Here is a 26,673-nt window from a genome sequence, read left to right on the forward strand (position 1 = left end):
TCCATCAATAAACCATCTTTCCAATCAGCCTTCATGTTTCCAGTGTCTTTCTCCCCACTTGGATCTGAACCCAGATGGATATTTTTTCCAACAACTGTAATACAAAACAGTGAGTTATTTTACTGAATGCCTCTTTCCATGTGAATAAAGCTCATTTAAAAACCATTGCACCTGGTATGGTTGTTCAGATTGCTACAAATCAATCAAATAGTGGGACCATCCACCGAATTCCATTATATCAAGAAAGAGACTATGGCCAATTTTATCCACTGCTTTACTGAAATCTAAGTATACCATATCAATATCATTACATTGGTCTATTAATTTAATCTCTATTTTAAAAAGTAGTAAGATTGTCTGGGTGTGACACATCTTTGACAAATTCATACTGGCTTAATCATCTTGTTTCTTTTCAAATGCTGGGAATCCACTGCTTGATTACTTTTCTGGATTTGAAGTTTTCTGAATCAACTTTTCCTTTTTTCAGTATGGAATGTTAGACTTGATTTGCAAAAATCCAGAAGATTTTTGGATGGCAACAGAAAGTTTCCCCCTCCTCCCCCCTCCTCCTCCTCTCTAGGAACCCTATTATAATAAGAAATACATATACAAAACAACAGCAGGAATAGGACAGAGCTTAATTTTCAGAAATGGCATGTTGGTTATAAAGTATTAGTTTGTTAATAATCCTTTCTGTTCAAAAGAAAATGAATACTTTAGAATCTGTAGCCTTTGTAATCTATCCGAAACACAAATGGAAGAAAAGATGCATTCTCATTTTTTTTCTTCAGTTCAGAGTATGAATATAAAATGAAGTGTGAGATACTACATCTAGTAATTAGAATACATGCATGTACAACCTCCTTGGGTAGAATTTATTTAGGCAGTATTTCTGCTTCCACTTTAAGAAATCACTGCAGACATTGTTCCTATGGTTACCAGTAGATGGTAATCATGGAGACAGAGCAGCTATAAAAGGAAGAAGAAACTCAGCACCTGGAACTGCCAGCTGATTTTCAAATTCTCTTGTGCTTCAGTATTTATCAATTATCAGGTAGCTGCAGATTTTGCATCTGATCACAAACAATTTGAAAACAAAACATTTATATGATTAATAGTTTTATTCTGTCAGTTTCTTCCATCTTCTTAAAAGGCTTAAGATTCCATGTGTGTTGAAAAAACATTGAGAAGCTTTTAGAGCAGCAAATAAGCAAATGCTAAATGGGTTATGTGAAAAAGAAAATGGATAAAAATAAAGCCTATTTATGCTTGGAGTTAGCTAACATAGTTTTAAATAGCTTTTTTTACATTACTTGCGCCATGGTTTTGTTTAGCAAGTTTTAGGGAACTTTTAGCATTTTTAATTCCTTTCAGATATGCTCTTCTCAAAAGATTTTCAACTTGCAATTGTTTTTTCCTGCTTAGGCAGTATAGAATTAGCAAGAGAGATGATTGCAAAACGGGTAGTTTAAGGCATGTAAGGGCCAGTTATTCATGTGAAATAGCTAACCCATTGGCTAACCATTGTTGCCAAAGTATAGTTATTCCCTCACCTTCATTGTTTTCTCGATATCTATACATAGTGGGGTTTTACACCTTCAACAAAATTTTAAAAAAATTATCCTACAACATGCATCATGTGGTAGAATGGAAAATTTCCAAGATAATTCCAGAGGTGAAACATCAAATTTGTGGTATCAGAGATATTTTAATATAATAAGATAAAACTTATATGGGAGTATGTGTTTATTTGTGCCCATGCATGTTCATATAAGTTGCAAGATGGCTAGATTCTAGGTCAAATGTAGACTGTTTGTCCTTCATCTTTTCCAAATGACACGTCCTGCAACATTTTTTTTCTTGCCATGTTGCCAAGACATTGCTTTTTTCTTTCCTCCTCTTTGAGAATGAGACAGGCTTACATTGTTGTTAGTTGCACTAGTATTAAGATAGTATTTTCTCATTTATTCTGATACAGGGCATAGTGTATACAAAGAGTATAAAATTTGATAGGTTTTGTCACTATGGAGAAAGATCAAAGGAAGCACTAACAAAAGCATGGAGAATAGGGATGCTGGGAAGCTATTTTTCAATGTACATTCAGTTTCTGTTGCTGAATTGCTATGGAATATGTTGATAATTATAAAGACACTGCAATATTTGCTAAGAGTAGAGAGGTTTTTAAGGCAATCTTCAGGATATAGGACTTGTTACGTCTGGACAGCAAGCACAAGCAGCCAATAGAGCAGCCGATTGGTCCATGTGCCGGCAGGCAGCCGGCAGGAAATTGGTGGCTCCTGATTGGCCCAGCTTCTGACAGCTGAGTATAAAAGAGCTGTCAGTGCCTCAAACGCTGCTCGTTCTCCATGGTAGTTAGCTAACCAGAGCGAGTCACTGTTAGCTGTTATTGTTAGCCAATAAACATGTTGTGAAGTGTTTATCCTGCCTCGCCTCCCTTCTTTAGCCTGTCTTCCGTGAATAGAACAACTGGCGACGAAGGTGGGATTACTCGGAGGCGGCAGGTCGAGCAAAGCCACTACAAGAGCTGAAGCACTGAGCTGAGCCACAGCGACGAGACGTTGCAAATTCTAAGGTCTGACGCTGTTCTTCAGGAAGATGTCCACCCTATCTATATTCACGCCTTTCAACCAGGCAGTGGAGACCTGGGATTCCTTCTTCGACCATTTTAACTGTTTCCTGGCTGCAAATGACTATAAAAGTCTGCCAGAGGATAGGAAGTTAGCTGTTTTCCTCAGTGTCTGTGAGCATGATATGTTCGAGACAGCTAGGGCACTATTAGACCTCAGACAGTCCATAATGTGCCCTGGAAGACATTGCTAGCCATTTTAAAAGGCCACTATGCTCCTCTACCCTCAAGAGTTGCTAGATGTTTTGCATTTAGGCACCGTTTTCAGGCAGAAGGGGAAACTATTAATCAATATGTGGCAGCCTTAAGGGCAGCCGCTTTGTATTGTGACTTTAGAGATTACTTAGAAGATATCCTTTTGGACCAGTTAATATGTGGGGTCAGGGATATCCGCTTACAGCGTCGCTTATTAGCCAGAACGGATATTATGTTGCAAACAGCTATAGATGAGGCTAGAGCCTCCGAATTATCAGTTAAATCAGCTACCGAGATAAGGCAGAACCTCAGCCCGCAAGTTGCCCAGAAAACTACCATGGTTCACCATGAGGAGGCTGAGGTCGAGTCTGACCAGTTTTCTGAGGGTGAGGAAGACGTAAGTCACCTCCAAACGTCTCGAAAGAAAGGAGGAAATTCTGAAGTAAATAGGTTTCAAGCCCCTTGTGCAGAGTGCGGAGGGAATCATTCCCATTCCGCATGTAGGTTTAAGAATGCTGACTGCAGACGCTGTGGTAAAAAAGGCCACCTTGCCAGGGTTTGTAAGGCTAGCCAGCCAAATATGCCCAATAATAACAACAATAAAAATAGTTTTTCGAGACCCAGCCGGAGTTACCAACCCTGAAATAGGCAGAATAGGCATGAGGAAAAATGTTTTACTATTTACAGGGGTGCCTCCCCCCCCGAGATGACCATAAGTCAGGCAAAGTCGGATTTGAGGAAAAAACTTTTCCTCACAGTTCGCATAGAAGTAAATCATATAAAATGGAATTGGACACTGGTTCTTCCATGTCAATAATTTCTTGGAGCACTCTTAAATGACTGGTGCCCTCGATGGCCAAGAGGCATTTAGCCTCTTGCACATTCCGACTTCGTGATTATCAAGGTAATCACATTCCAGTTTTAGGATCAGGGAGATTTAGGATCAAATATAAGAATTTCAGTGACCGCCTTAAATTAATTGTTGTTAATGGTGCACTCCCCAGTTTACTGGGATTAGAATGGTTTGATGCTTTAGGATTGGCTTTACCGGTATTCACGCAACTTCATCTGATGTATTTTCCAACTTGTTCATGGAATTCTCAGATGTATTTAGTGAGGGTCTTGGCAAATATACAGGTACTCCCATCTCCTTTAACTTAGATCCCAAAATTGCCCCAATACGACTCAAGCCTCGTAGAGTGCCTTTGGCATTCTGTGCTCAAGTCGATAAGGAGATTGATAGGCTATTAGCACAGGGAATATTAGAACAGGTGGATCACGCTCGATGGGAGATGCCAATTGTCACCCCGATAAAATCTGATGGCTCTATCCGCATCTGCGCGGACTATAAGGCAACCATCAATAAGGCTTTGCAGGCTCACCCCTACCCTGTTCCGGTGGTGCATCACCTCCTCCATTCGTTGGGCCGTGGCTCAATTTTTGCTAAGTTGGATATGGCGCAAGCCTATCAACAATTGGAGGTGGACATCGTCACCGCAGATGCCCAGACAATTGTAACCCACCGGGTGCATTCCATTGTAGACGATTGCAATTTGGGGTCTGTGTCACCCCAGGCATTTTTCAATGCCTCATGGAAAGGCTGCTGCATAGATTGCCTGGAGTAATTCCTTACTTCGATGACATTTTCATCTCTGCCATGACAGAAGCTGACCTGGCCAGCCGCCTTCGTGCCATGTTATCCCAATTCCGGCAAGCAGGACTCAAACTCAAGCCCAACAAATGCAAATTGGGAGTGCCTCAGGTAGAGTTCTTGGGCTACCTCGTTGATGCCGCCGGCCTGCACCCAACGCTTGCAAAGGTGCAAGCTATCCAAAATGCCCCACCGCCTACCAGCCGGTCCGAACTGCAAGCCTTCCAGGGGCTTTTGAACTTTTATAACATGTTCTTACACCACAAGGTGACAGTCACCGAGCCGCTTCACCGCCTTCTTGATAAAGCTACACCTTGGACCTGGGGACGCAAGAAGGCTGATGCTTTCCGAGCTGTCAAACAACTTCTCACGTCAGACTCTGTTTTAGTACAGTATGACAGTGAACTCCCATTGATTCTGACGTGTGACGCGTCACCTTACGGGGTGGGGGCTGTTTTGAGCCATCGGCTGCCTAATGGGACTGAGGCCCCCATCGCATACTACTCCAGAACTCTCTCTGCCACTGAATGGAATTACGGACACATAGACAAGGAGGCGCTAGCCATTGTGGCTGGCGTTAAACGATTTCATGATTATTTATATGGCCGTTTCTTTCACATTTTCACAGATCACAAACCGTTGTTGGGAATTCTGGCCAGCGATCGCCAGTCTCTGCAGATCCTGTCCCTACGGATGACCAGGTGGGTCATGTTCCTGGCGGCCTACAATTATTGACTGGCCCACTGCCCAGGTAAGGACTTGGGTAATGCTGACGCACTCAGCAGATGCCCCCTTCCTGTTCGTGTCGACGACCCCACTCCAGCCTCATCAGTCCTCCAGATTGATGACCAGCAGAGTCCAGTGTCTGCCGCTGACGTGGCTTGGTACACCGCCAAGGACAGAATTTTACGCCAAGTCCTGGACTGGGTGAGAAGGGGGTGGCCCTTTGGGCAAATCGGTTCTGAGTTCCTTCCTTACAAAATCCGGCAACTAGAACTTTCCACATTGCGAGGCTGTCTATTGTGGGGCACCAGGGTGGTTGTTCCTGTAGAACTTAGACGGCAAGTCCTAGAAACTTTGCATAATGGCCATCCGGGCGTGGCCCGGATGAAGGCTTTAGGCCGCAGTTACCTATGGTGGCCCAAGTTAGATGAAGCTATCACAAACTGGGTCGCAGAGTGCCAGCAGTGCCGATGCACAAGCTCAGCCCCTTCCAGGGCTCCAGTTAGGGAGTGGGAGTTGCCAAAGGCCCCCTGGTCCCGGGTTCACATGGATTTTGCGGGCCCCTTCCACAGCCATACCTTTATGGTCATTGTAGATGCCTATTCTAAGTGGGTGGAGTTGGTGGCCATGGCCTCAACCACAGCGGAGGCAGTAATCCGGGCACTGAGAAAAGTATTCGCAACCCACGGCCTACCAGACTTGATTGTATCAGACAATGGGCCTCAACTGATGTCTGCCACTTTCCAAACGTATGTAGCCAGACATGGGATTAGGCATGTCACGCTGGCCCCATTCCATCCGTCTGGAAATGGCCTTGCTGAAAGGGCCATGCGATCGGCCAAGGAGGTTCTTGCCAAATTGGGACCTGGGGATTGGCAAACTAAATTGGCTACCTATTTGTTAACGCAGCATGTGACCCCATGCCCAACGACAAACCGCAGCCCAGCTGAGTTATTAATGGGCCGCCAGTTGAGAGCAGACTTGGATCGTTTACATCCTGATTATTTTCCTGAGAAACCCCCGGATTCAAGTGGTGGGGCCCATTCATTCCAAGAGGGAGAGTGGGTATATGCCCAAAACTATGGGGGGGGATCCTCGCTGGTTGCCCGGCCAGATAATTGAGGTTACAGGGCCCCGGTCATACAGAGTGCAGTTGGGGGATGGCCGTACCTGGCGGAGGCATGTGGACCAACTGCGCCACCACCATTGGTTTCCCCAAAAGACGATTACTAATGAATCCCTATCTGGGGCTGTCACATCTGGGTCTGCCGGAGCCGCGACTGCAGAGTACAAGTCATGTCCAGAGTCTCAACCCGACTATGAGGGGACCGCGAACTCACCTGTGGTTCCTGTACCTTCCCTGCTGAACAAAGCGCTGTCCGAAGTGGACATCCAGTCTCCAGGAGTTCCAGTGGCACCCAGCGTATATCCCCCTGTTCCAGCTGAATCCGGTGGACCGTGCAGATCAGGGAGGAACAGGAGACGCCCAGCATACTTCGATGATTACGTTTGTGCCATCCGGGAAGAAAGGGGTGTTACGTCTGGACGGCAAGCACAAGCAGCCAATAGAGCAGCCGATTGGTCCATGTGCCGGCAGGCAGCCGGCGGGAAATTGGTGGCTCCTGATTGGCCCAGCTTCTGACAGCTGAGTATAAAAGAGCTGTCAGTGCCTCAAACGCTGCTCGCTCTCCATGGTAGTTAGTTAACCAGAGCGAGTCACTGTTAGCTGTTATTGTTAGCCAATAAACATGTTGTGAAGTGTTTATCCTGCCTCGCCTCCCTTCTTTAGCCTTTGTTCTGTGAATAGAACAGGACTGGTGGTAGTCATATCCTTTCATGCAAAGTTAGCAGTCTTCCCAAATCAGGGAAAGGGAAATCACATTAAATCTGTGCTTAATAGCTATAAAATGCTGAACATTTCCAAATGGTGTCCCTTCTACATCTGTCTGTAAATAAATTGTAACAGTTTAATAGAAATAAAACTTGAAAATGATAGAAGTTAATGGGAAATATAATTAATGGAAAATGTGCACAAGGAAGGGATCAAGATACTTTACTAAATAAATCATATCCTTATAATCCACTCCTGTAGCCTGGAGTAAAAAAAAATCTATCATTAAAAATAGGATACAACAAAATCTATTACAGTACTGAGTAAATAACCACAGAAGAAACTAAAGAATTTCTTATTTATTAGAAATCATTGGTTGATTTCAATTATTTATTTAAATGTTAAGTGTGGGCAGTTTTAATATTTTGGACATTTCATTCCTTTTAAAATGGAACAATCTTTCTATTAAATTGAACATCTTAACTGAAGAACAAACACCAAATAAAATGGAATTATATCTATGATGAGCACACTCATGCATAGATATTAATATGTAGAATGTATCAGTTCATTTCAAAGTGTAACAACACGGAATTGTGAAAATGTTCTCCAAATGAATATATGCTCCAAATCTAATCTTCAAAAAAGTTCTAAAACTAATATATTCTTGTTTGAAAATTAAGGAATTGCTGGGAGAAAAACATATATGTGCTGAGGAGTAACTTTAGTTAGCTTGTAAATTATAAAGTGCTATAAGAATTACATACCCACAAACTCAGATCTGATATGTATAATAGAGATATGTCTTCATATATAAAATGAAGTATTCATTACTTCTTTTTTAACATAACGAAAGTAACCTAAATAAACTTTCCAACTCATTTCTGGTGAAATGTACTTACAATATTGTTCCTACTGTGCATTTCACTTTTCTGTTATCTGTAAATAATGTTGATGTGACTCCAGACATTGTTATCACAAATTCTGCTTATGTTTGGCTGTCAAGACTGATGGCAATCATTTGAAAGTTTTTAAGGAACAAGATATTCAAATATTTTAGTGCATTCATTGTGCTTCTCCTTTTCACTCCCAAATTGTCTTGAATCTGCAGTGTCTTTCAGATCTAAAACAGTTATTTTGGGGTAAGCTTTGAAATGTATGAAATCATTTGAAATAGTCAGCTCAGTAACATTAACTATGAACATTGACAGCCATGGACATCCGACAAATGCTGAAGCCCCCAGAGTTTTTTCTGATTCATGCAGTCTTGTAAATCTCAAGTGTTATAGAGAGGCAGCATTCATCAGTACAATAAAACAGAGTCCCTTGACTCCTTGAGCTGAGAAAGCAAACTAAGGCAGGAAACATATGCAAATTCACTAATTAAAATTGTGTGAGTTCCAATAAATTAAGCTAAGCTCTCTTACAATTTTGGACTGCTACATGGTGTGTTTTTGAAATACAAATGCTTCTTTTGTGTTTGGGGTGGGGGGGAAGAAATCAATAATGAACAAAATTCTAAAGAGAAATTATTCACCTAGTAGGCAGGATATTTGCTCAAAAGTATCTAACACATCAGTGAAGGCAGTTCTCATCTGTGATCTGGAGGTTGCCTGCAAGATCTATAGCTTTTCATTCTACAATGGATTCCTGCTATATAAGATGATATTTATTCTACAAATATTAATTACGTAATAGTACTTCATGCAAGTTAACACTACAACTTTCCAACCGACATTGAACTTTTATGCTGTTTATTTAAGTGTAGTAGTTGAGTAAATGGACAATGATAATTGTTCTCTGAATTCAGTTCCCTTTAGTTCGATATCTTATGCAGCTTTTTGGAAAGACCACTCCCAAATCTGTTCTAGAACAAAGGCAAGAACATGTAGAAATTTGATGTTATCTCTAATTAAGAACCATGAGGAAGCTTGGTTCTATGAGCAGCTTAGTCTCTGCAATCTTTCTTGAGGTTCAAAAGCTAGCGCTAATGATGCTAGATGGTAAGACAATGATCCTTTACTTCAGAGATCTTTAGGTGGCTGGATTGCCCTTAATATTTTGGAGAATATCAAGAATGATAATTGATGAAGCTGTAAAGCAAATTGGACATGATTACATCACCTGTATGAATGGACCTTTGTTCATGTTTTTGTTTGTTTGTTTGTTTGTGAAAACAAACAAACATGGTGAGACATGATTTTTCATCCTAGAAATGTTAAACCTATTTTAGAACATATAATATAATGTTAGCAAATTTTCTGCCTCAAAATGTGGAGAACACCATCTAATCAATTGTTGGCAATTGCGGTTGGGAGATTTCAAAATGATTAAAAGACTACCTAAATAATATTGAACTACAGATTGCACGTCCCTGTCATATTGTTTAATATCAGTGATATATTTATTTACCAGGACAAGTTAACAGTGGATTCTACTTCAGTACCCTTTAAAATCTATAACTGCTTATTTGTAAATGAATGTCTCTAGATTACCGTATTTTTCAGAGTATAAGACACACTGGAGTATAGGATGCATCTACCTTTTTTGTTTTTTATTTTTTATAAAAAGTTTTTTTTATTTTTTAGACAAACACATACAATCATACAATGTATTTTCTTTGAACATAGTATTTGGCTGGTTCACAAATTTAAACAGTGTTTAGTCATTTCAATTAAATTTACAATTTCTATATTTCCTTTTTGCCATATTTATTCCTTATCTATTTTTTTTAAAAAACCAATATTACCCTTCATCCTCATCTCTAATCTTAATCAAATTCAATTTTTCCCTTCTATTCTATTTTATACCCCTTCCCATTGTCATCTATTTTTATATCCATCCTCACATTGGTTAATTATGTAATATTACAATTGTTTAATACAAATTCAACATTTTAATATAAATCAATTAGTTATATAACTATCTTTTTTGTATGTTAATCAATATGAACATAAATATTCCAATTATTTCCATGCAATCCAATTTCTTACAAATCAATTAATTATATTTACCAATAATAATAAACCAAATAATTTCCCCCATATATTCATCCAAACCACAATTTAACCATTTCTGCTTTCAACACAATATACAATTAATAGTATCTCAATTATTACAATTCCCTAGTTAAATAGAGCTTTCCTCTTTTTTTTTTAAAACAAACTTTATTCGTATTTAAAAAAAAGACATTTAAAACAATTATAAGAAAAACTGAACAAGTTTTTCTTAATCAAACACACAAATTACAAGTACATATACTATACATATATAGTGCTCAACTTCATCTATCAACTACTTTCTAATGTTATATATACATATATATATATATACGCACAGTGACTTATTTCCTTCTATATCTCTCTGACAGTGCAGTTGTTTATTTGCATTAATTTCTCCTAACTTTCATCTCTAAGCATTCCCTCTCTTTGACTTATCCACTGGTACCAGCTATTCCATATTTTAAAGTATTTTGAATCTTCCTTATCCTGTAATTTTAGGGTTAATTTATCCATCTCTGCGCATACATAGATTTTCTGTATTACTTCCTGATCAGTTGGCAAACGGTCTATTTTCCAGAGTTGTGCCAACGCTAATCTTGCCGCTGTTATAATGTGGAGTATTAGGTATTTTGTGTCCTTCCTAATATTCTTATTGATCATGCCGAGTAAAAAGACTTCAGGTGTTAATTCAATTTCGTGATTTGTTATCTCTAATATCCATGTTTTTATTTTGTTCCAATATTTTTTGATTTTTGGGCAAAGCCACCAAGCATGGTAAAAAGTTCCCTGCGCTTTTTTACATTTCCAGCAAGCTGGGTTCACATTTGGATACATTTTTGCTAACCTTGCGGGTGGCAGATACCATCGGTACCACATTTTATAATGATTTTCTTTGTATGATACCGATTTTGTCATTCTATAGTTATCTTCCCATGCTCTTTCCCAATCTTCTAATTGTATATTATGCCCTGTGTTCCTTGCCCAGGCTATCATCTGCCCTTTGACCAACTCTTCTGCCAAATCGAATTCGAGTAAATATTTGTAGATTTTTGAAATTAATTTCCCTTCTTTTGATTCTAATAGTTTGTCTAATCGATTTTGTTTTAAATCTATTCCTTCTTCCTCTTGGTCTTTTCTGTATCTTACTTTTATTTGCGAGTAGGGCCACCAGTCTATTCCTATTCCTTGTTCTTTGAGCTCTTCCCTAGTTTTCAATTTCCCCTGAACATCTACTATTTCTCTGTATCTTAGAATCTTTTGTTTTGATAATATGTTGGGGTGAGTTATTGCTTCTATAGTCGATAGCCAGCCGGGAATTTTCATGTAGTGTTTTTGTTTAATTTGTAGCCATGTGTTAATTAAAGATCTCCTAATTGTATGGTTATTAAAATGTTTATATATTTTATTTCCTGAACTCCATATAAAGGCGTGCCATCCCTTCATTAAATCATGCCCTTCTAAATTTAGCAATCTTTGATTATCTAAGGTTATCCAATCTTTAATCCATAATAAACTGGCAGCCTTGTAATATTTATCCCATGCCGGGAGTCCAAATCCACCTCTACTTTTATCATCTTGTAGTATATTCAATTTTATTCTTGATTTCTTCCCTTCCCACACGAATTTTTTAGTTATTTTATCCAAATTATCAAAGAATTTCTTATCTAATTTTATTGGAATTGTTTGGAATAAATAAAGGAGTCTTGGCAGTATGTTTGATTTTATTGCTGCTATTTTCCCCAGTAAAGACAATTTTAGTTTCCCCCATTTTTCTAAATCTTCCTTTATTTTCTGGACTAAAGTATCATAATTGTCTTCTTTTATTGTTGTCGTTTTGGCCGTCAAATTTATCCCTAGGTATTTAACTTTTTTAACTGCCTGCAGACCGGATTCTTTTACTAATTTCTCTACTTGTTTTGTTATCATGTTTTTTGTTATCATTTTTGTCTTTTCTTTATTAATTTTTAAACCTGCTACCTTTCCAAATTTTTCAATCTCTTTTATTAATTTTGGGGTTGTTTCTAATGGGTTTTCTACGAAAAAGACAAGGTCGTCTGCAAATGCTTGGACCTTGTAATCCTCTCTCTTGATCTTTAATCCTTGAATTTCTTTATTTGCTCTAATTCTGATTAATAAATTTTCCAATGTTAAAATAAATAGTAAAGGGGAAAGTGGACATCCCTGCCTTACTCCCTTATTTATTCCAAAAAATTTTGTTGGGTCACCATTCACCAAGACACATGCTTTCTGATTCTGATATATCGATGTTATCATTTTAGTGAATCTTTCTCCAAAATTCATACTTTTGATTTGTTGCTTCATAAATTGCCAGTTAACTTGGTCAAACGCTTTTTGTGCATCCAGAAAGATCAGTGCTACCTGTCTCTCTGGATGCACCTCATAATATTCTAAAACATCCAATGCTATTCTTAAATTGTTTTTTATCTGCCTTGTAGGCAGAAAACCATTTTGATCCTGGTGTATTTTATTTTGTAATATTATTTTCATCCTATTGGCAATTATGCTCATGAAAACTTTATAATCGGTATTCAACAAAGAAATCGGCCTATAATTTTTTATTAGTGTGGTATCTGTCCCCTCTTTAGGTATTAAGGAAATATATGCTTCTTTCCATGTGTTGGGTAGTTTTGCCTCCATTAGGGCCTCATTATATATTTCTAACAGTATTCCATTTAATGGATCTCCAAATGTCTTATAGAATTCTATTGGTAAACCGTCTGTCCCCGGGGTTTTGTTATTTTTTTGCCTCTTCAGTGCCTCTTTTAGCTCCCCCATCGTAATCTCCTTATCTAATAATTCTCTTTCTTCCTCTGTTAGTATTTGCAATCCCTCCCCTTTTAAATAATATTCAATTTCCTCCTCTGTTACTATATCCTTTTCGTACAGTTTTTGATAATATTGGACTGTTATGTCCTTTTTTCCCTCTAGGGCCCATTGAATCCTTCCCTCATCATCTCGTAATTTCTGAATTGTTCTTTTTTCTCTTTCCTTCCTCAGCCTATATGCCAGCCATCTCCCTGGTTTGTTTGCGTTTTCAAAATAATTTTGTCTTATATATTTCAATGCTGTTGCATATTTCCCCTGCTCTAATACGTTTAGGTTATGTTTTGCTGTTAACCAATTTAACCTTATTTTTTCATCCCCTGGGTTTCTTTGCAATTTACATTCCCAATTTTGAATTTCTTCTAATAATTTATTATATTCTTTCTCTCTCTCTTTTCTCCGTTTTACATTATATGATATCGTGAGGCCTCTTACATATGCTTTGGTTGTATCCCATAGGTTTTGTAGGGAAGTGTGTTGCTTTGTGTTTTCCTTATAAAACCATTCTAGCTCCTTTTCTATGTAATTCTTATACTCTTTTTCTTGCAGTATCTGTGTGTTCATAGTCCATCTATTCTTCTTTCTCTGCTGACCTCTCCACTTCATCATTATTGGGTTGTGGTCAGCCCAATTATTTGGTAAAATATCTACTTCTTCTATCTCCATTATTAACATCTTAGTTACCCAAATCATATCCAACCTTGACCATGATTTATGCGGATTCGAATAATATGTATAATTTCTTGCTTCGGGGTTAAGACATCTCCAGCTATCTACCATATCTAACTCTTCCACCATATCCATAAAGGTTTTAGGTAATACATTTTTTTTATTTTTGTTTTGCTGACCACATTCATAATCTTTTCTTACATCTAAGATAGCATTAAAATCCCCAATCAAACAGACATTCTCCATTTTTTGTTCTATAATTTTCTCATGCACTTTTTTGTAGAATTCTAATTGTTGACTATTTGGGGCGTATATTGCTACCAATAATATCTTTTTGAGCTCAAGATTTAGCTCTACCATGACTATCCTACCTTCTGTATCCACATACCTCATATTACTGTCTATTCCTTCCTTGATATATACCACCACTCCTTTTTTTTTTCCTCTGCCAATGAGGCGTATTCTTTACCTAATTTTTTATATTGTATATATTTAATATCCTGTTTTCTTATATGTACCTCCTGGAGGCACACAATGTCTGATTTTTGTTTCAAATTTTTTTTGTAAATTTGGTGTCGTTTGGATGGTGAGTTGAGTCCATTAACATTTACAGATAGTATTTTTAAAGTCCGTTCCATTATTTATTTATTTTTTATTAACTTTCCTGTTGTTTCTTCTTTATTTCTTCCTGTTCCTTTTTTTTGCCTCTTGTCTGCACTCCTTCCTCTTCCTGGGTCTCTCCTTCATCTACTTTCCCTCCTTGTTGTGGTGTTCTTTCCCGATCTCTCTTCTGTTTTCCTTTGATATTCCATCCTTCCTCTTCTTTATTACCATTTGTTGCTTCAGCACCCATCATTTGGTCATATAATTCTTTTGCTTTGCTGTGCGAGTCCACCTTGATTTTCTTTCCCTGCCACGTTACTAACATTCCTTCCGGGGTTATCCATTTGAATGGTATATATCTTCTGTTTAGTAACGTGGCCAGGAACCAATAATCTCTTCGTAAATCTCGTATTCTTTTAGGTACTTGCTTTAGGGTGATTATTTCTTTATTTCTATAATACATTGGTTCGTCCTTTGTTATCTTATATACAATATCCCTCACCTTCCTTCTTACAAATCTTACGTGTACCTCCCGAGGGAGTTTGTTTTGTCGGGTGTAGTTAGTGTGGACTCGGTAAACTTCATCTAGTTCATTAATTATCTCGTCTTTTTCTCTCTGGAGTGCCTCTGCTATCATCTCAGCCATTACCATCGTCAGATCTTCCTCCCGGTCTTCCGCTACGTTCTGGAAACGCAAATAGAATGCTGCCTTCTCCATTTCTAATTGGGCCACAGTGTCCTCAAGTTCCTTATTTAATCCTGTCATTTTTGTATCTAATGCTTCTAATTTTTCTTCCGTCAATTCAGTTTTTTGTTCTATTTCTTTTATCCTTTGGTCATTTTTTTGAATGATTTCTTGTATTAAGTCCATTTTTCCATCAATCTTTTGAATGTCATTCTTGACTTCTCTCTTTACCTCGTCCATGTCTTTTCTGGATTGTTCATGGTTTCTGGTCATACACTCTTGCATTTTGGGCATAGTTTCCTGAATTGTTATGAGCGTGGCCTGCATTGTTGGCATATTAGGTGTACTGGGTTGCTTGTCTGATGCAAACATTCCCTCCAAGGTTTTCTGTGTCACTGGGGAGGCCGTTGTTCCTGTTAAAAATGGTGTTGGCTTCTTAGCTGTTTTCAACGTGGTTGTGGTAGTGCTAGTCATTTCTTTCAAAATCTTGTATTGTTCTCCCAGTATTTTATCAACTTTCTCCCAAATCACCATCCAAATTTCTATAATTTCTATAATTCCTTTCTTTTCTTTTCTCTTTTTTCCCCCCCTCCTTATAAAAGATCAATCCAATAAGCCTTCTTTAAATAAATAAATTCTTTTAAATAATTAATTCTCTCTATATAAAATTATATATAATTCAGTTAAGAATGTGATAAGAATATAGATATAAATCTAAATATAAATATGAGTATAAATATTGCTACCAGTATAAATATATATATAAATAAATATCTTATCTAATTAAAGACTATACAACTGATCAATTCTTAGTATCTTAATATCTAGTAATTAGTTATTCAATAAGATCCACAAACATAAAATATTCTAATAATATATACTGGTTAATATATAATAATTAATTAATTAATAGTAATATGATGTTCTAATAATAGTACTTCTAAATCTCTATGTATTATAAATATTTTCTAAATTGATTAAATATACTCTATATTTCTTAATTGATTAATTCCAATAGATAACATTAATATTAATTCATCTATACTTAAGTAAAGAAAATAATGATAAGTTGGAGCAGTGCTTTTCAATGTTTTTGTTGGCCTCGGTATGTTTTCAATAAAGAAAAAAGAAACAGGTTCTTTTACAACTGTTGAAGTCTTTTCCGGTTACAGTATGGCGGCCTCTATTCTGCACAGTCACTGTATGTAATCCTTACTTTGCCAAGATTTTCTCACTCCTTCCGCTCAGGCAGCTAGAAGTGGGGGTAAAAAAAAAGAGAGTCCATTCTTCTTTTAATCTCCTCTGTTTAAGTTATTTCTCCTCACCTTCGTTTGTCTGTTTTAAAGTTCTTTAAACTTTCTTCGCTGCTCCGTATTTTGCCCCTTCCTTTTTGCTCGCCTTTTCAGTTGCCGCCCGGTTACACTTTGAGATCTTCCTTCTTCACGCTGTCCCTCCGGAAAGAAAAGAAACTTTCTCCTCGGTTTTGCGCCAAAATTAGTAATCCAAATTAGTTCCGTTCCTGTTCGACCTCAGCAGTTCTGCACTGTACTCCCTCCTTTGCTCCCAGTGATCTCAATCAGCTCGTTTGGGTCTCCGGGCCGACTGTGCTCACCGCGCCAGCCGACTTCTTCCCGAGCCTGGATTGAGGGCTCTTTACGGTACGGTGGGAGATCGCACCTCTCCTCGCCTCCCCCAAAGCTTCCCCTCTTTATTCCCGGTCTCTTCGGGACCGGTCTCCGCCAAAAACAGGCACCAAAGCTCGGAAAATCGGCAACAGAGAGAGAGCTCTTCTCTTCTGTGCCGCCACGACTCTTACGTCACCGCCGGAAGTCCCTTAGAGCTTTCCTCTTATGTTACTCATTTTCACATCTTAAACTCTCCCAATAACCCAAATAGTTTTGCCCATATAATCCTCCAAATCACAACTTAATCATTTCTACTTTCATCACAATATATAATTAAAAATAATCATTACAATTTCCCTAATTAAATTTAAAAATGTCCTAGCTGTTATCCAAGCTACAACTTAATCCTTTTTACTTTCACCACCATATACCATTAAAGGTATTTCAATTGTTACAGTTTATACTTATTCATATTTCTAAAAAAATTAAAAAATAAAAACTTATCATTGTCTAGATTTCAAAAATACAAAGACAAATATTCCAATTATTATTCATTTCATTTTTATAATAATGATTTCCCATTTATTTCTTACTACTATTCATATTTCAATTCTAAATATGTATAACGTCTTTCTCTTTCATTTCTTTTTCTTTTTCTCCCTTCCCATTTTTATTTTTGCCTTTTTCTTTCTCCTTTTTTTCTTTTGTGTTTTAAAATCTTGAACTCTCCTCTTTTGCCCTAAATTTCCCATTGTTTGCACCTACCTTTTTTGGTGAGGAAAAAGAAGAAAAAGAAATCTGCCTCTGCCTAATTTTTCTATATTGCAGCAAACAGCAAATAGCCTGCTTTACTTTCAGTTTCGTTTTCAGCATAGCTTGATTAGCACAAGGAAAAAAAAATCTGCTCCAGCAAATTACCTCAGGAGGCTGATCTAATCAACGTGTACTAATTAGGCTGTGCTGAAGCTGAAAGGAGCTGTTTTTTTCTTGCTGTTTGCTTGCAAGGAGGTAACTGCTGCGAGGCAGAGGCCAAAGGGTGGGGGCCAGTGGGTGGGCGGGGCTACATTCAGTGTATAAGACGCACCTAAATTTTCACTCCCTTTTAGGGGGGGAAAAGGTGCGTCTTATACTCCGAAAAATATGGTACATTGTACGAGATATGAAAAAGTTGATGTAACTTGAATCTTAACTGTCCTTTAGGTGTTTAACTAATTCTTCTAACCACAAATAGCAACATTTTACAAATGAAATGAGTAAATTACTACAAATGAACGAATGGCAAGATTAATTCCATTTTCAAATCCTAATTGCTTGAAGGCAGTCCTTTCCCCTTTATAGGACTAAAGAGTTATGGCGTTGTTATGAGAATTGTTGTCTGCTTCTAGCCAGGAAAAAAGGTGCATTAGGAAGATAGGAAAGAAACAATCCAAGGACAAATTTGCTGACATGTGGCTGAAGAAAGTAGGGCAATTTGACAGAGAAATGTTTTCACTTCTAATTTTTAATTTAGAAAATTGTAATGCCAGGCAATCCGATTATATTTTAGACTGCCTGAGTTTATTTATTTATTAAAATTCTATGTCATTCATGTCCTTAATTGGAATGGGACAGATCGTCTTGGTCATCTTGTCCTGGCCAATTTGACAGAGGATGACTTAATGCAGCCAATTTGTTGCAAGACAATTTGCCATGCAGGACAATTCAATGTGAGGTAACTCAATGAAAGATAACTGTACTGTTATCTGGCAAGATTTCCACAACATTATTTTAACTTTTGTCATCCACATTTCATTTTGTCCCTCTTCAACATACTTTCTTTAATGATTCTATTCTACCATTTCTTTGATATTAGAGGCAGGATGTCACACTGGGTAATACCTCCCGTTTTCAGGAAATTGATACTTGTTTCAAGTTTGGATCTTTTTCTGTAACGCTTCCCTCCATTGTTCTTGTCCTATCCTTGGGACTATGAGAATAAATCCATATTCTCTTCCCTATGACAGCATTTGAAGTATTAGAGGATTTCTGCCATGTCCCCTTTTAGCCTTCTCTTTTTAAAGCTAAAGATAGCCAGTTCCTTTAGCAATTCTTCATAGGATTGGCTTCCAGTCTCCTCACCATCTTTATTACTCTTCTCTGTACCCTTTGTGATTTTATTTTACCTTCTATCTTCATGTTTTAATTTTCTTGCATGCTCTATAGAGAAGAGATCACAGAAATTAACTTCTTTGCTTTCATGGCATAACAGTAAATGGCATAATTGTATTTTGAATATATTGCCGAAGGATTCTTTTGTTCTTTTAATACATGTGCCACTACAGATATGGAAAAGTATTGCCTTGAGTATAAAGAAGTGTATCAACTAAAAAATATACAGATAAAGAAGAATATTTGTAGCTTGGGGTTAGGGTTGAAATGAGAGGTCCTTAGTGCTCTCTGAGTTTGGTTGTTTTCTTGCAGATGTTTCAGTACCCAAACTAGGTAACTTCATTGGTGCTAGGCTAGCTCTGATGATGTTACCAATTTGGGTAATGAAACGTCTGCAAGAAGAAAACCAAGCTTAGAGAGCACAGTATAATCCTCAAATTATACTGAGAAAAACGTGGTTCTTAGTTTCTTACTACTAATAATAATTGTATTGCATTGGCCTACATCCTATTAACTGTAGCAAAGATAAGCAGTGTGTTTGTGTGTGTGTGTGTGTGTGTTATATTAACCAGACTGACTGAAAAGATGAAAAATCACACTGGAAAATTTAAACGTTTTGAACAGAATTTCATAAAATATTTTCCAAAAAGAAACATATGCTTGCATCAGTTTTTAAAATTAAATTTTTGAAAGCATCATGTTGCAGTAAAGCATTTGTAAATTCAATAGGTCAATCTGTGACAAATTAAATTAAAGGGATTATATAACAAGTAATGGGAAAGATGTCTGCTTGAGATTTAGGACTGTTGTTGCCTATGAAAGGGATTAGAAGGTTGTCATCTTCAGTTTCCACCATCTTTATCTTTAGTCATGCTTCCTGAGGTTAATGAGAATTGAACTCTGAAGTATTCATTTTTTTTTAATTTTAAAAAACAAACTTTATTAAATTTAAAAATATTTAAAAAAAGAGAAAATATACAAATTTTCTCAATCATAAAATTACATTTTCAATCCACAATTACACTAACAAACTAAATACATGTGATTATATAAACACATATATACAAACAGTGACTTATTTACCTATTCTATCTATCTGACGGTGCATTCTTTATTGCTTGAATTTCCCCTAATTCTTATCTTTACCCTTTTTTCCTTTGGTTTATCCACTTATACCATCTATTCCATACTATAAAATATTTTGAGTCTTCCTTATCTTTTAATTCTAGAGTTAATTTATCCATTTCTGTGCATGTATAAATTTTTTGAATTACTTCCTGATCTGTTGGCATACGATCCATTTTCCACAATTGTGCTAATGCCAGTCTGGCTGCCGTAATTATATGTAGTATTAAATATTTTATGTCTTTTCTAATGTTCCCTTTTATCATGCTTAATAAGAAAACTTCTGGTTCTAATTTAATTTCTTGATCTATTATTTCTACTATCCATGTTTTTATTTTTTTCCAATATTTCTTTATTTCTGGGCAAAGCCACCAAACATGGAAAAAAGTACCCTGGGCTTGTTTACATTTCCAACAAACAGGATTTACATTCGGGTACATTTTTGCTAGCCTCGAAGGAGCTAGATACCATCTGTACCACATCTTATAATGGTTCTCCTTATATGCTACCGATTTTGTCATACTGTAATTGTTTTCCCATACCCTCTCCCATTCTTCTAACTGTATGTTGTACCCGATGTTCTTTGCCCATGCTATCATCTGTCCTTTAACCAGTTCTTCTGCCAAATCGAATTCTAATAAGTATTTGTAAATTTTTGAAATTAGTTTTCCTTCTTTGGATTCTAATAATTTATCTAATCTGTTTGGTTTTGGATCTATTCCTCCCTCCTCTTGGTCTTTTCTGTATCTTATTTTTATTTGTGAATAGGGCCACCAGTCTATTAATATTCATTGTTCATTGAGTTCTTCCCTTGTTTTCAATACTCCTTGTGAATCTAATATTTCTCTATATCTTAACAGTTTTTGTTTTACTAATAAATTGGGATGAGTTATTGCTTCTATCGTTGATAGCCAGCCGGGAACTTTCATATAATGTTTGCTTTTTATCTCTGCCATATGTCAATTAATGATTTCCTAATAATATGGTTATTAAAATATTTGAATATTTTATTTCTGGGACTCCATAAAAAGGCATGCCATCCCTTCATTAAATCGTGACCCTCTAAATTTAATAATCTTTGATTTTCCAGGGTTACCCATTCTTTAATCCATGTTAAGATTGAGGCTTTATAATATTTTTCCCATGCCGGGAGTCCAAATCTGCCTCTAGTTTTGTCATCTTGTAATATACTTAATTTAATTCTTGATTTTTTCCCCTCCCACATGAATTTTGTAGTTATTTTATCCAAATTGCTAAAAAATGTCTTATCTAATTTTATTGGGATTGTTTGGAATAAATAAAGGAGTCTTGGCAGTATATTTGATTTTATTGCTGCGATTCTCCCCAAAAATGACAATTTTAATTTTCCCCATTTTTCCAAATCTTCTTTTATATTTTGGATCAAAGGTCCATAGTTATTCTCTTTTATCATTGTATTTCTGGCTGTCATATTTATCCCTTGGTATTTCACTTTTTTGACTACCTGTAATCCTGAATCTTTTGTTAATTTCTCTACATGTTTTGCTGTTATATTTTTTGTTATCATTTTAGTCTTTTCCTTATTAATTTTTAGACCGGCTACATTTCCAAATTTCTCAATTTTTTTTATTAATTTGGGTGTTATTTTTATTGGATCTTCTATGAAGAAGACAAGGTCGTCCGCAAAGGCTTGGACCTTGTATTCTTCTTTTTTTTACTTTTAATCCTTTTATTTCTTTATTTGACCTAATTCTCATTAGCAAGTTTTCCAGAGTCATAATAAAAACTAAGGGCGACAATGGGCAGCCCTGCCTTACTCCTTTATTTATTCCAAAGAATTTTGTTGGGTCCCCATTTACTAATACGCTAGCCTTTTGATTCTTATATATTGATGATATCATTCTTGTAAATTTCTATCCGAATTTCATATTTTTAATTTGGTGTATCATAAACTGCCAATTAACTTGGTCAAATGCTTTTTGTGCATCCAGAAATATCAGTGCTATCTGTCTTTCTGGATGCATCTCATAGTATTCTAAAACATTTATTACCATTCTTATATTATTTTTTATTTGTCTTGTAGGCAAGAAACCGTTTTGATCCTGATGTATTCTATTATTTAGTATTTTTTTTATCCTATTTGCAATTATGCTCATAAAAATTTTATAATCAGTATTTAATGTTGTATCTGCTCCTTCTTTTGGTATCAGGGAAATATATGCTTCCCTCCATGTATTTGGTAACTTTGCCTCCGTCAATGCCTCATTGTATGTTTCTAATAATATCTCATTTAGTGAGTCCCCTAAACTTTTATAAAACTCCATTGGTAGACCATCGGTTCCCGGCATTTTGTTATTTTTTTGTCTCTTCAATGCTTCTTTTAACTCCCCCATAGTAATTTCCTTATCTAATAATTCTTTTTCTTCCTCTGTTAATATTGACATCCCTTCCCTACTTAAGTATTGTTCTATTTCCTCTGTTGTTACTTCATCTTTTTCATAAAGCTCTTGATAGTATTGAATTATTATCTCCTTTTTCTTCTCTAAACTCTGTTGGATTATACCCTTTTTTGTCCTGTAATTTCTGAATTGTTCTTTTCTCTCTCTCTTTCCTCAACCTATATGCCAGCCACCTCCCTGGCTTGTTTGCTTGCTCAAAGTAATTCTGTCTTATGTATTTCAGTGCCATTGCATATTTCCCCTGTTCTAATATGTTCAAATTGTGTTTCGCTGCCATCCAATTAACCCTAATTTGTTCATCTCCCGGATTTTCTTGTAATTTTCTTTTCCATTTTTGAATCTCTTCTAGCGCTGTATTGTAATCTTTTTCCCTCTCTTTTTTCCATTTGCATTATAGGCTATTGTCAAGCCTGTTATGTATGTAAGCCTTAGTTGTGTCCCATAAATTTTGTAGGGAGGTGTGCTGTTTTGTGTTTTCCTTATAGAACAATTCTAATTCCTTGTCCATGTACTCCTTATATTCCTTTTCTTTCAAAAGCTGTGAATTCATTGTCCATCTACTTTTTTTCTCCACTGTCCCTTCCATGTTAACATTATTGGGTTATGATCTGCCCATTTATTAGACAATATTTCTACAGATTCTATTTCTGGCATCAACGTATTAGTAATCCATGCCATGTCTAACCTGGACCAGGACCTATGTGGGTTCGAATAGTATGTAAAATTTTTAATTTCTGGGTTATAAAATCTCCAGCTGTTTACCATATTTAACTCTTCTACCAAGTCTTTAAATGTTCTAGGCAATACATTTTTCTTACTTTTATTTCTCTGGCCACTTTTATAATCTTTTCTTACATTCATAATCGCATTAAAATCACCGATCAAACATACGTTTTCCATTTTCTGTTCTATTATTTTCTCATGCACATTTTTATAAAATTCTGATTTTTGGCTGTTTGGAGCATATATAACCACCAATAAAATATTTTTTTACAGATCTATCATCACTGTTCTCCCTATCGTGTCAACATATTTTAAATTGCTATCTATTCCTTCTTTCACATATACTACAACCCCTCTTTTTTTCTCCTCCGCCAATGCTGCATATGCTTTGCCTAGCTTCTTATATTGTACATACTTTTCATCTTGTTTTCTTATGTGTACCTCCTGGAGGCACACAATATCTATTTTTTGTTTCACAATTTTTCTTAAAATTTGGTGTCTTTTAGATGGTGAATTGAGACCATTTACATTCAAAGATAGAATTTTTAGATCTTGATCCATTTCTTGGTGGTTTTCCTGTTGTTTCTTTTTTGTTTCTTCCTGTTCCTTCCCCCCCTTGTTTGTACTCCTTCTTCCTCTTGAATCTCTCCTTCCTCCTCTTTTACTCCTTCCTTTGACACTCTTTCACACTCTTGTCTCTGTTTTCCTCTGGTGTTCCGTCCCAACTCCTCTTTACTATTACTTGTTGTTTCATTACACATCACTTGATCATGTAATTCCCTTGCTTTGCTTTGTGTGTCCACCCTTATTTTCTTTCCCTGCCACGTTACCAGCATCCCTTCTGGTGTTATCCATCTAAAAGGTATGTATCTCTTGTTTAGTAACGTGTTTAAGAACCAATAATCTTTCCGCATCTCTCTTATTCTTTTAGGGATTTGTTTCAGGGTAATTATTTCTTTATTCCTGTAAAACATGGGATCATCCTTTGTTATTTTATATACAATGTCTCTGACTTTCCTTCTCACAAATCGTATATGTACCTCCCGGGGTAATTTGTTTTGTCGAGCGTAATTTGTATGGACTCTGTATACTTCATCCAATTCATTTATTATTTCGTCCTTCTCTCTTTGGAGGGCATCTGCTATCATCTCCGCCATTGCTAATGTTAGATCTTCCTCTTTGTCTTCAGCCACATTTTGGAAATGTAAATAGAATGCAGCTCTTCCCATCTCTAATTGCGCCACAGTGTTTTCTAATTCTTTATTTAGTCCCATCATTTTTAAGTCTAAAGATTCCAATTTTTCTTCAGTCAGTTCTGTTTTCTTTTCTATGGCTATTATCCTTTGGTCGTTTTTTGTTATAATTTCCTGTATCAAATCCATCTTTTCATCTATCTTCTGGATATCACTTTTTACCTCTCTCTTGACCTCGTCCATGTCCTTCCTGGTTTCTTCATGGTTCCTAGTCATGCACTCCTGCATTTTAACCATGGTCTCTTGTATTGTCATGAGTGTGGCCTGCATTGTTGGCATACTTAATACAGTCGGCTGCTTCTCTGATGAAAACATTCCCTTTAAGGTCCTCTGTGTCACTGGGGAGGGTCCAGCTAGTATTGATGCGGTTTTCTTCCCTGATTTCAGCATCGTTGTGGTGGCACTAGTCATCTCCTTAAGTATTCTGTATTGTTCCACCAATATCTTATCTACCTTCTCCCAAATCACCATCCAAATTCTATATAGCTTCTTTCTTTCCCTACTTTCCTTCCTTTTTTTTTTTTAACCTCCAACTATATTGGGCTGCTTAACTCCTAGCTTATTTTCATATATTCAATTCATTAGTACTTCAAAATTTCTCCAAAATCAACACTCCTACCTATTAATCGATCAATTAATCAGTCAATCAATCTATCTATTGTTCAATCAATCGGATAGTAAATACTTAATTACTACTATATAAATACTAAACTTAAAATGACAAAATAAGCACTTAAATAATCAATACTTAATTATAAAACAGTTAGTAATAATTGCTATAAATAATTATATATATGAAATTTTGCAGTTATAAATAATTCTAAAAGATATTCTAAAGGATATTTATAGGTTATTTATAAGTTCTATATAGAATATGTACTGTTGATATTTCTATAATGTTTCAATTAATTTACTACAAAGTAAATAGGAATAAATATGAAAGGACTAACAGGTTCCTGTAGATGTATGATTATGTCCAGAGGAAGAGGGAAAAAAGGAATAATAATATATTATCAAGAGTTCTATATGTCCAAATTATTATATATTTTTATAAAAGTTTCTGATATATCTTCGCTGTAGCCTTTTTTTTCCATTTCTGATTTCCTTTCCGGCTTAGAAAGTTTCAATATGGCGATCTGCGATCTGCACAGTCACACGTAAGCGTTTCTTACTTTGCCAAACAACCTCTTTCTTTTCGCTGGGGCAGCTAAAAAGCGGATGAATATAGTGTCCAATTCCTTTCTCGATCCAGCTATTCAAACAAGCCTCTCTCCATGTTCTATTTTTTCATATATTAGCATTTCAGTTTTTTAATTTTTGTGTCTGGTTAAAGTTCGCCCTCTTCCTTTTAACTCTCCTCGTCGTTTGCCTCCCGTTTAAATTCTGAGTTTTTCTCTTGCCTGCTGCCCCTCTGAAAATCACCTTCTCCTCTTCGGTTTCCAGCAAAATAAAAGTATTTTAAATTGTTCTCAGTCTGCTCACACCGCCGGTCTTTGCACCGTACTCACTGTTCTGCTTCCCATTGGTCTCTCTTGGGGCGTCAGGCCTCTGAGTCAATCGCGCCGGCCAGCTTCTTCTAAGTTCGGAATGAGGGTCCTTCTTGATGTGGCGGGAGATCGCACCTCTCCTTGCCTCCTCCGAAGATTCCCCTCCTTACTGCCGATCCTTCCAGGACCGATCTTCGCCCAAAAGGGCTCCAAAAACTTAGAAATTCGGCACTGGGAACAGAGCGCTTCTTTTCCTGTGCCGCCATGACCCTACGTCACCACCGGAAGTTGAACTCTGAAGTATTCAAACAACATCAAATTGCCAGTCCCTGAAATTTTTGTGTTTAATTTATATTTACCGACAAAGAAATAAAGGGAGACTAGTATAGATCTATTTCAAGCTATTTAGCTCTCATCAACTTGTCATACCCTTCTGGGATTCAAACCTGGGCTGCTTACATATTAGGTAGATTTATTAACCTCTAAACCATGGGCTCTCCTCACTTTGTTAGCTATACCAAGGGAGACATTAAGTGTTTTTTTCTCAGGGCAACCTGGTCTACCCAAATATGGGACAGAGTATACTGCTTCTGCTTTCTATTTCTTTGTCAATAAATATAAATTTAACACAAAAATAGTTTTTCATGAAAGCGACTGCCTGCAAAGGCTCCTGGATTGGGGCTGAAAAGTGAAAGCAGAAGCAGAATTATCTGTCCCATATTTGGATAGACCAGGTTGCCCTGAGAAAAAAGCACTCAGTCCCTGAAACATTAAATTTTGATCTTGGTGGGCAAACATCTGATCTGATACATTTTCTTATTGACTGATGGAACTTAGAGCAATATATCAGTATAGTTGTAAAATGCAATCTAGGAATGTATTATTATGTATAGAATTATATTTATTTTTTATTTTATTTTATTGCAATTTATATCTATAGAACTGTTCCCTAGGCAACATCTCTTCACCTAGTTTTCCAAGGTCATTCCCACATATACATTTTGACAAAGAAACCTTTCTCTGG

General features: G+C 36.5%; 1 long non-coding RNA gene across 2 annotated transcripts in view; it reads left to right on the top strand.

The window, feature by feature from the left end:
• The first annotated feature begins 946 nt into the window (after positions 1-946).
• LOC117655675 (uncharacterized) overlaps positions 947-26,673 on the top strand; it is a 30,030-nt gene continuing 4,303 nt past the window's right edge. Inside the window, exons 1-2 of one of the 2 annotated variants that reach the window (XR_004588755.2) lie at positions 947-1,054; positions 5,122-5,244. This is a non-coding gene — a long non-coding RNA (uncharacterized LOC117655675). Of the gene's footprint in view, positions 1,055-2,521; positions 2,594-5,121; positions 5,245-26,673 lie in introns of those variants that run through there. The other variant, XR_004588754.1, reaches the window with a different exon arrangement.

Source organism: Pantherophis guttatus, chromosome 7 (assembly GCF_059756535.1).
Source record: "Pantherophis guttatus breed Tessera chromosome 7, ASM5975653v1, whole genome shotgun sequence".
Classification (NCBI taxonomy): Eukaryota; Metazoa; Chordata; class Lepidosauria; order Squamata; family Colubridae; genus Pantherophis; species Pantherophis guttatus.